Source organism: Echinops telfairi, unplaced genomic scaffold (assembly GCF_000313985.2).
Source record: "Echinops telfairi isolate 266 unplaced genomic scaffold, ASM31398v2 ScPeMD7_2;HRSCAF=8, whole genome shotgun sequence".
NCBI classification, from domain to species: Eukaryota; Metazoa; Chordata; class Mammalia; order Afrosoricida; family Tenrecidae; genus Echinops; species Echinops telfairi.
Genome location: NW_022103898.1, coordinates 56,142,212 through 56,153,622, shown reverse-complemented (window position 1 = coordinate 56,153,622; position 11,411 = coordinate 56,142,212). Strand labels below are relative to the sequence as shown.

The 11,411-nt window shown below is 42.6% G+C and overlaps 1 pseudogene; it reads left to right on the top strand.

Moving 5' to 3' along the window:
- Positions 1-7,968: 7,968 nt before the first annotated feature.
- On the top strand, positions 7,969-9,026 carry LOC101658869 (annotated as a pseudogene).
- The last annotated feature ends 2,385 nt before the right edge of the window (positions 9,027-11,411 follow it).

Here is an 11,411-nt window from a genome sequence, read left to right as displayed (position 1 = left end):
ATTTTGGGAATGATGAGGGCAACAAATGTATAGATGTGCTCTACACAATTGATCTATGTATTGTGATGCATTTTATGAGCCCCAATAAATTGATTTTTAAAAAAAAGAGAGTTCTGAAGTAAGAGACCATTTTCACTTTTTAGAATAGGAACACTGTGGTAGTCAGAGTGCAGTACCCATGGACGTGCTACATCCCAGACAGAAAACATGAAATCAGGGTGGTGGATTGTTTCCCAATCATTAGCTCAACATTAAGACCACCTTTTCAGTTCTTCATTTGTTTTCCTCTCAAAAATTCATGAGTTGTGGAAGGAGGGGTAGCAAAAGTGAGCTGATGTCAAGGAATAAAAGAAGGAAAAGAACGATTAGAAACTGATAGAGGTAGCAATTGTACAATACCACTTGATGTAATTGAACTATGGAATGACATGATATCTGTATTAATTCCCAATAAAATGGTTTTGAAAAAAATTGTGAGACAATAAAAATTTAATTTCAATAAAATTAAAGCTAAAAAAAAAAAAAGAAATCCAAAACATTCATGAGTTCTATGATGGAATGAAACAGTAAGCTCACATATTTCTCTAAATTGCACTAGGATGTATGCAAAACCATTCTGGAAGTTGTTTACCTTATTATTATCATTATGATTCTTTGCATTTTCTTTGTATTCCATTCAAAATTTCTCCCATCTTGAGATTAGTGCAGGGTTTGGCTCTGCAAGAAATTGATTTCCTCCATTGATTTTTTGATCACCGTGTTATGACTTCAACTCTCACCCCTTCTCCAGCCCAGAGGAAATGTGAGCTCTGTTTATGAGGGAAAGGATGAGGGTGAGCCGACTGACAGGTCAGGGACAGGCGGTAATGAAACGCAGAGATCAGGTGGAGGCAGCTTCAGCTCCTTTCACGCAAGACTGAGCAAGAATGAAGACTCAAGGGCACCTTTCCGAGAGAATCAGAGGTGGGGACTGTGTCAAGGGCTTGGCTGTGCTGTAGCCATCGCCAGCTTATTGTCTCCCAGACACCTCCCAGCTGTGCAGCTGGCCTGATTTAGGGAAGGACTAAGAGTTTGTAGTAGAGATGCATTAAAGCATATTGTATAACCGAATGAGCATTAGACATCATCTATAAAGAAATAGAACGAAGGCTATTTCATAGTTATCTCCTAAAGCTAACTCCCCCGAATGCCCCGTTTGTAAGCATAGTTTGTGTTCCTTTGGAAGTGGGGATTGGATCCCTATTTGGGGAACAGACCGCAAGAACGGTCAGCGTGGTGGTTTGTGTTCTCGAGTGTATTTAAACAATCACAAAATTTGGCTTCTTAATGTACTCTGACACCTGAGGGGGAACTTTCCCCAAAGGAGGGTGTCAAACAAAGAAAGTCAATAGGACACTGGGGTCCACTGTGCATGCGCACTGAGGGAAGGCATATTTATTTATGTGGAGCCAAAAAGAATCCTGAAAGTCAGCCCTGTAATGAATTTTAAATAGGCTTCCATAGGCTTTATTGGGCGATAAGTGATTTGGAAGATAGGAAGCTCCCTCAAAACCAGGTGAACAAATTACAAAATAATATAAGAACAGCGAACATTGATTTATTTGGTCCTTGAGGTGAGCCTGCCACGTGTTTTCAAGCCTCCATTCATCAGCAGATGGTGACACTTTTTCAGAAAATTTGCAATCTCTTGCAATCACCATTTCACAGTTAGGGATACAAAGGTCAACCAACGGAAGAATGACTCAGGCCTGTCTGAACCTATCTTCTCAAACATTGAGGGGTAGATCCTGTTGGATAGCCACACATCACTTCAAAGTCAGGCAGGTCAGCAAACAACTTCCAAAAAGAATTATCTGGAAACTATGAAGTAATTAGACCACCAAGGGCAGTGTGTCAAGGAGAATCCCTGAAGCACAGTTAACCAGAAGCGAGTTGCTCATGAACTTTAAAAAATGCATGTTTTCTCACATAGTGATTAATTGCAGAATAGCAAGCTGGTCAAAAATCACAACCCTTCCTTTGAATTGTTGATTAAAAGATTATGCCGGCACTACACTCTTTTCATTGCTTTGTAGATTACCAAGATGCTCATGTGTTTTTATTTACTATAAGCCTCTGTAGCCTGTCTACTCAGCAGTATCCAGTGCTCACGCAATCAAGAGAAAGACACTCATGCCCAAAGCACCTTTGCTACTACATTTGGACTTTGGCTCACAATGGTAAAGGGTCAACACCTCTCCAGGGAAGCACAGGGTCTGTCAGTGAAAGACGCTTGTTTCGGTAGCACTGATATTTAGGTTCTCCACTAGAGGACAGTGCTTGAAAGAATAACTATTGAGAGCTCCGAGGCTGGGCAGCAACGACGGCTAGAACAATCCCTGCATTGTTACTTCTCCTAACCCAAGTGCAGAGCCCATAAAGATTTTATTTCTTTGGAGGAAAAAGGAGAAATAAATATGTTTGCTCTAGCATGAAGCGGAAATCAATGATGGTGTTGTCTTAACTTGCTGAGCACAGACGAAGAAAGAAGCCAGTGAAGTCGAATATTCAGAATTGCCAAAGAATAAATAAAAGAGGTCCTCATAAAATCAGGTAAAAATCTTTGAACAGTACATTCTTAAATAGAGTGTTTACTGAAGCTGTTACCAAATGTTCAGAAAATGAGTCCCTGCTGTTCTTATTTGGTCATTAATAGAATTTAGTATGATAAACAACTCATTTCAATAAAGGGCCTTTGTTTCCTAATGATTGTGATAGTCACACAATTGTATAGTTTAAAATACAAACTCAAAAATACATATGCTCATATGATGTTATGCAATGGGTAAGCTCTGTCCTTTGAGGATGGGGTATGAATGTTACAGGGGGGTAGTGGGGGCAAGGGGTGTTAACATTGACTAACTAGGTTTGTAGATGTTTGTAAAGGTGGTTTAATCTTGTCAAGAATCTGCTTAGGTTACCTGCTGAAATCTTCCAGTAATAGCATTACTAATTAAATAGATGGCCAAAGTGAAGGCACTTTTCCCTTAAATCAGAATTAAAGGCCAGAGTCCCCAGGTCTTAACCTCTGCCTTAACAAGGACAACCAGAGCCCAAACTTCAATCATTACCTGAAACTTCATGGGTTGTTTTTTTTTTAAAGGCTTGTGCCAGTGCAGATAGGGGAGGAATATAAGTGAGACACAAGTTGTAGTTTGCCAGAGAGTACCACACCCAAAGCGTCTCAATTTTCCTGGAGCCAGCTCAGGGGACTCAACATTCAGCAAGTCATTGAGAAGTCACAGAAAAGGAGGATAGTAGAGCATCTGGCACTGAGCTGGGTACTGTGGGAGGTGACTGAAATCAGAACTCTTTCCCCAGATCTGCAGGATAAAATGAATTCACTCAACAATGCAAGGCAGACGATGAGGGTCCAGTGAGCAGAAAGAGAACAGATGGGAAGATGGTACTAGAGAGTGCTACTCCCAGCTCAATTCAATAAAGCAGAGCCCCTCCCTCTAAGAGTGAGGTCTCGCGTGGGGTAGATAATCTAGCACCTACTGAATACCATCTGCTCCCATATGTACCCAGTGCTGCATGTCAATTCCAACTCATAGGGATGCTAGAAGTTGCCAACACTGTAAATCTGTATGAGAGCAGACAGCGTCACCTTTTTGCCTCAGAGAGACTAGTAGCTTTGAACCACTAACCTTACCTAAGAGGACTGACAACTACAGGGTCAGTGGCTTGAACCCACCAGCTTCTCCTCAGAAGAACGCTTTCTACTCTGGTGAAGGGTTACAGTCTCAGAAACCTGTTCTACAGGGTCACGTTGAGTTAGAATCAACTTGATGGCAGTGCTGATAATGCTCCCCTATTTGGAAGGCAATGCTACTGAGAAGGTTTGGATATTAACTGATTCATTCTCAACCCTTGACGCGAGCTAAATAGTCCTAGAGATGCCAGAATAAGAGTCCTAACAAAAATTACCATCATCTGGAAGAAGAGAATTCCAGTCCATTCCCCCTAGTTGTGTGACCCTGCCCAGGACAGATTATCACTGCGCACCACAGACAGTTTTCCTTTGTAGACTGAAATTCCAGATGCGCCCACGTCACAGAGTCAGTGTATGGAAGGACAGGAAGGAAGGGTAGAAATCCCTCTGATGTCCTTCACAGGGCTCTTTGTGTTTGGGAGCCTTCATGATCTCATAGATTTCACGAATTTCAAAGGGATAGTTCTTATTCAGCTGTTAATTTGGACATACAAAAAGTGTACTCCAGATAAATGGAGACCCAGTTATTCTCATTTCAAAGGATCTGTAGGGGCCGTAGTGAAGAATATTTTTCAAAGATGAAATAGTTGCAACTGTAGCATGCTTGATCTGAAAACGGTTTGAGAGATCGTTCAGTGCCTCCACCTCATTTCTAGATTAAAAAACACAGCAATCAGGCTATTTTCCTTGAGTCCTGAGCACATCTTTGTAAGAACTAATTTTAAACCCATATCTTCTGATCCCCAGCTCTGTAAATTGGTCAGCTGAGAACTAAAACACAAGATTAGGATCATATGTAAACACGTTCTTCTTGTTAGCTACCATGGACTAGATTTTGACTCCTGGTGGACCATGTGAAATATAAACATACAGTGACCTTTCAACCATCATGTGAGTGAACAGGGAGGTTTACTTTTTCAAGAATTACATATTATAAAACTTATTTGAAATATGTTATATTGACTTACCAATATCAGGAATAAGACAAATGTGCAAGTATAAGTGTTATACATGCAGTCATCGACCAGTTTATTTCTAGCCTTATCAAAATCAACATGGTAATAAAATATCTCTGTGCTCTAACAAATCCTTATTAAAATTCATTGAATTTGTTTTTCTCATATATAGAAAGATAAGGGGTAATTAATTGCAGGAACTTCTTATCAACAAAAAGGAAAAATAGCAGGAGAGTCTGATGGTTTACAAACAGGACAAAAGACAAGAGACAGAAGAGCATGCAGAGTAAGAGAACTCTTCGGCAATGAATATGAGTCAATATTCGCAATGGTCTGATATTTTAACCGGAAACCCAGAAAAAATTGTGGTCATATCTTTTTAGAGGAAAGAATAGTAGAGGATAAACAGACAAGTGTGTCAACTTCAAACTTACTGCTGGGAGTCCAGGGTCATTTGGGTCCCTCACTGGACGTCAATGATTGGCCGGCAGTTCAACATAACCAGCTGCTCTGTGGGAGAAAGAGGTTCCTTATTCTTATAGAGATTTGTAGTCTTGAAAATCCATAAAGGCATTTCTACTCTGCCTTACAAAGTTGCTATGAGTCAGAAGTATATAAGTATGTATAACAATACGTTACCTATTAAAATTGCATGAATAGATGGCTGTCTAGCCTTTAGTAGAAGTTCTACACATACAAACTCTCTCCAGCACAGTGCTCCCAGGAGTGTTCTGGGAGAGTAGGGGGAATTGGGGGGAGGTGGTGGGCTGAGGGGGCCTCAGGGATTCAAAGACAGACTTCTGCCTTGAATTCCTGTGTTTCCATGTCAATAAATAAAGTTCTATGACTGAAAATACAGGGAATCCAGGACGGATGAGCCCTACAGGACCAGTGGTGTGAGTGGCAAAACAGGGAGGGTAAAGGGAGAATGGGTAGGAAAGAGGGAACCGATTACATGGAACTCTGTGTGACCTCCTCCCTGGGGGACAGACAACCGAAAAGTGGATGAAGGGAGACGTCGGACAGGGCAAGATATGACAAAATACCCATTTATAAACTATCAAGGGCTCATGCGGGAGGGGGGAGCGGGGAGGGGGGAAAAATGAGGACCTAATGTCGGGGGTTTCAGCGGAGAGAAAATGTTTTGAGAAACGATGTACAAATGCGCTTTACACAATTGATGTGTGTATGGATTGGGATAACAGTTGTATGAGCCCCTAATAAAATGTTAAAAAAGAAAAAAAAATGAAGTTCTATGTTGCAAGAACCTCTTTTCATGTGACTGAAATAGAAGGCAGAGGACTCTCTTTTCTCTAGAAAACGGAAAACAGCATTCGTTTGGATCCTCTTGGTGTGTGTTTGTAGCAGTGTTGCTAGCTGTGGTTATAAACTGGTGTTTTGTCCTTGCCCGTCTATCAAACTACATGGGAAATGGAATTTCTATGTGAGTGTCAGTCAATTACATCAGTCCTGGAAAAGTCTACATCAAGGTTGGATTAATTGGCATTAAACATCTGTGAATTTCTATGTTATGGTCACAGGGCTTTAGCTTCAGCTGCAAAACAGTCAACCAAACTTGTATTGAAAAAAAGCTCTTCAGCCTAGGCTACCTGAAATTCTGCTTAAATACATATTTTTTGTGTATGGGAATATATGCAATTAATAAATGCAGGAGCTCCTCAAACTGTCAAACACTTGACTACCAGCTCAAAGATTGGCAGTTCAAAGCTACCCGTAGGCATCTCAGAATATAGTTTGACAATTTGCTTCCAAAAGGTAGCTCCTTTGAACATTTTATTGAGCAACCTACTCTGCACACATGGGTTTGCCTTTAGTAGGCAGATACTTGATGTCCACTAACAACCACAGACATTTGGCAAATAGAATAAAGTGGCAGATCCTAAGTATTTGGGAGCCATTTTTCTTTCCCTCAACTAGAAGGAACATTTTGAATATATTAGGGTGTTCATGAACAAGGAGCTTAAAATTACAAAAGCTTTTGCCTGCAAGCAGTAGCTTTTATATAGAACTACCATATTTTATGTGTACCGTCAATCTATCTACATATTAATATATCTGTATATTAAGTTGCTTTTGGAATTTTTCCACCTATAAACCTTTATGATTAATATCTTTTAATCCTCTCTGAAATGGTAACAGAGAGAAGCAGAGCTGCTGGGACTATAACTGGGAATAAGGCCATACACAGGCCATTCCTGCCCACGTCTTCACGCGTAGATTTTCAAGGAGACCCACATGTGCTGGGAGGAGGGGTGCCTGAGGGAATATCTCTGACCTCATGGCAGTTGCTTCAGGTAATCTCAAGAGGAAATATTCTCAAACTAACCTGAGTAACAGTCATCAAACAGGCTGCTTCAGCTTTTGCCAACACCAGTGATAACCATTCCTTTTTAATTCATTAATTATGCAATCTCTCATTTTTAGGCTGCCCTGACTGAGAATACAGAAGCAAAATTCACACACACTCTAAATGAACCTTGTGTTCATTTGTGTTCCAAATCAAAGCCTATGAATAAACATTTTTAAATTGGGGGGCCAGTAGTGTGGGGTAGGGTGATAGCGGGAATGTCTGGGGAAAAATCATGATAGTCATTTATGAAAAATGTCTCTCAATTTATCTTCTATATTGGGATGGGTGGGGGTGGCTTATTTATTTTCCATTTGCAGATACTTTTCTTTCTAGCTATTAAGAAACCTACTTTGGCTGTCGTTCAATATTTGTGGAGCTGGCCAAGGGGTGCTTTCAATCCTGTGTTTGGATTGGTGAAGGCTGAGGACTGGAAGCACTCTCATAGGACTGGTCTGCAGCTGCTGAACTTCAATCCTCTGCCAATTTCTATATGTAGTCGGGCGCCTGGGGACAGGCTCGGAGCCAGGTCCCTTTCTGTCACTTCCTTTCCCTTCTTATCCTCCCTCTGGTTCCCATTCAGCACTTTTAATAAGAGCAAATCATTTCCTTCTGTAGAATGATCCCATCTACAGAACTTTCCCCTGGAGTCCTCTTCATACATGGCTGAAAATACCATCAAATGGACAGGATATTTGGCTTCAGCCAAAATCATTCTAAGAGCCTTTGAAGGCATATGGGACACACTAGTTGTCCTCCACTGGCAAAGAGTTTTCGCTCACTTTTTAAAAGCATGGACTCCTAGACCTAGCTTATCAGATTGCTCACAGCAAGCCAGGTGAGCCGGTTTTACAGCATTGTAGAGTAAATGCGAGCTTTGCTGGGATAGAATGGCTGCACCATGCCTCTTTAGGATGAGGTAGATTCCTCCGGAAACCCGTGCACATTTCAACTGATTTCCACTCTTTCCTTCCTGGAATCTCTCTCTGTCTCATTTGTTTTGTTTTGTGTTTTCCTTGTTGCGAGAGGGAGAGAGAGAGGGAGAGAGGGAATTGCATTTGTCCTGTTCACTCCCCAAACTTGCTACAAGTGAGACCAGCTAAGCAGTTGCATCTTTTGCCATCCTGCAAATACCAAGCCACTTTCCAGGGAATTTTTGCCTCTTAAAATATATCCCTCCCCACTCCTCCCCGAGGAGAGAAATGTCTTATAGGAGGAAGAAAACTATTCCATGCAACCCGAGTTATTATCTATCTTCAGATCAAAGGAGGTAAACTTGTTGACGTTGACCAGTCATTCTATGCAGACATATAGATATAAATGGAAGGTGGATTGAGCAAACAAATAGGAGAGGCACGTTCAGTGGGGTCCCGGCAGCAGCTGCAGCGGCTCCTATCTTCTTTGCCTCTCTTTGCCACACTCCTCTCACTTCCGGAAACGTGGCCTCTGGTGTGACTGTCTCCGATGGTGTCATCGAGGTGTTCAAGGCCATGACGGTGCACAAGTCCTCCAAACCAGACACCGGAGAAGGTCAACAAGCGCAAGAAGGCCGTGCTCTTCTGCCGAGCGAGGACCAGAAGAACAGCATCCTGGAGGAGGGCAAGGTGGTCCTGGTGGGGGACGTGGGCCAGACAGCAGAGGGGTCGACCCCTACGCCTCCTTTGTCAGGATGCTGCCTGACAAGGACTGCCGCTAAGCTCTGTATGACGCCACCTACGAGACTAAGAAGGAGGCCCTGGTGTTCATCTTCTGGGCCCCCGAGTGTGCACCCCTTAAGAGCAAAGTGACCAACGGTAGCTCCGAGGATGCCATCAAGCAGCAGCGGATGGGGATCAAGCACGAATTACAAGCACACTGCTATGAGGGGGTCAAGGAGCCCTCCACCCTGGCCGAGAAGCTGATGGCTGTGGTTCACTTAGTGCTGTGTGTAAGTGGAACATTGCGATGACCCTCCCACCCTTACCCCCCACTTTGCTCACAGACAGCCACTTGTTTGGGCCAACGAAGAACCTTCCATTTAAAAAACAAATAGGAGAAACTATGAGAAGGGGGCAGCTAATCAAGCCCATTCAAGAATGGTGATCCCAGGAGGACTTGATGCCCATACCCATTTCCAGAGGCCTGATCAGGGAATGACCTCCGCTGATGACTTCATCCAAGGCACCAGGCATTCCTGGCTGGGGAACCACCAGGGCTAGTAAGACAAGTTAAAAATAATTTTAGGGATGGGGGAACTTTTTAAAAAAATGCATCTAATTTCTGGGTGCCATCCAGATGGGGCAGATCAATGTAACGAAAGATGCTGCTTCAAGTTACAGAAATTTTGAACTTCCAGAAGTCCCTTCAGGGGAAATCATCTTTAAGGTAGCTCATGGTCAAGTCTTTTCTCCCTTGGAGACTCTGATGAGTTTGAACCACTGACCTTCTGGTTAGCAGCTGGGCGCTTAAGCATTGCAGCACCTGAGGCAGTGGTTCTCAACCGTCCTAATGCTGTGACCCTTTAATACAGTTCTTCATGTGGTGGTGACCCCCAACCATCAAATTATTTCATTGCTACTTCATCACTGTAATTTTGCTACTGTTATGAATTCTAATGTAAATATCCGAAATGCAGGATGTATTTGCATTGTTACAAATTGAACATAATTAAAGCATAGTGATTAATCACAAATCAATATGTAATTATATATTGTGAAATATTTATTTCTAATGACAAATAAATGAAAATTTGTCTTGAAGCATGGTGTAGCATGGGTAGCAGTCTTCAGGCCAGTACTCGTATGTGGGCGTATCTGCATGCGGGCAGACCCACTTGGAGACAGATAGAGGAGTGGTGTCTGGGTTCCTCAGACCATCGGAAATATGTATTTGAAGTGCTTACCTTGTCATTCCTATGTCAAACCAACAGGGCCAACTGAACATGTTCTAGGAGCAGACAAGGAGATCAGGAAAGGATTTCAGAGTGACTAGGGAGTGAAAGAATTCATGATGAGTGAGTAGCGGTGTTCCATATTGATCTTTGCAATGTAAGAGTAAAGAAAGATTTGAGAAGGAACGATGTGGAGTTCCATGAGAACACCTATATGTCCAGAATCGAACTGCTCTGGACTCTGTATTGAAAGTATAAATATTACACACATACACACACAGAGTGTGCATGCATACAAATGCACAGGTATATGAATATACTACATGGAGTCACTCAACATATGGTGGGGGAGGTAGTAAAGCTAAAGCTCCCAAACGTAGCACTAAGAAGTAAGAATGCGTCCTAAGGGAACTTTTGTCAAGGTGTAGGGGTTGGAATGAAAGATCACGTATTCTTAATGAACCAAGAGTCATCACCAGGTATGTAAGGACTAGCGCACTGTCCTCAATTCTGGAGTTTTAGTCAGATATTTGCAAGTGTACCTTGGTACATCAACTACTCTACTTTTAGGAGTGGTCAGAGCTGTCAGCGAGTGCACAGAGAGCTCAGTGGAACAGCTGGTTGAACGCAGGACATCACGTTCTCATTGTCCACCCAAGCTTCACAAAGGCACCTGCCCAGGCCCCAGAGAGACTCCACGCTAGAATGAAGCCCATGGCCGGCAGCTCAGAGATACCATTAAGATAATGAGGGAGTCCGGTACTCTCCCTTGTAGGTTGTCTAGAGCCCCAATTAGTACATCTAAAATCCCAAGTTCCAAAGATGTGCTGACATTTGCAAAAACATTTTATTTTCCTCCCCCCACTACCACAAAGTAAGGCAATAACACCTTAGCTCTTCTAAAGGAAAACTTCCACGGAAGCTTCTGGGAAGATGTGGAAGAACAGTACGTAAGCAGTCATTTCCCTCTCTAACACTTCCTCCCTTACAGCTGGTGTCCTTTTCCAACCTTACTGCTTAACAATGTGAGCCGTGACACCGCCCTTTAAACGGGTCACTAGGGGACAGTTTTCTGTGAAGCTACATAGCTAGCCACGTGACCATGCACTTGTGCTGAGAGCCTTCAGAGCGATGTCAAAGCCACAGCCTTCTATCCACGTGTCTCCCAACCACATTAAAGCGTGCTCCACCTTCAAAAAGAAGAAAAATGGCCTGAATGAGAGGACACTGAGTAAATGAAAGTATCTTCTCTGAAGCACGACTTTAAAAGGTCTTTTCACATTACAGTAGATGGGAACAAGTGAGCCTTTCCCAATCGGGGTCTCCCCCGATTGTTCATAGGGGGCCTTCAGAACCATGGTGCTCTACCAAAGCCTGAGTGAAGGACAGAAACCTAAGGCTGTTGATCCCTAAATTAGTTACTCCGCAACAGACTAAGAGGACTGGATATTAAGAAAAAAGACC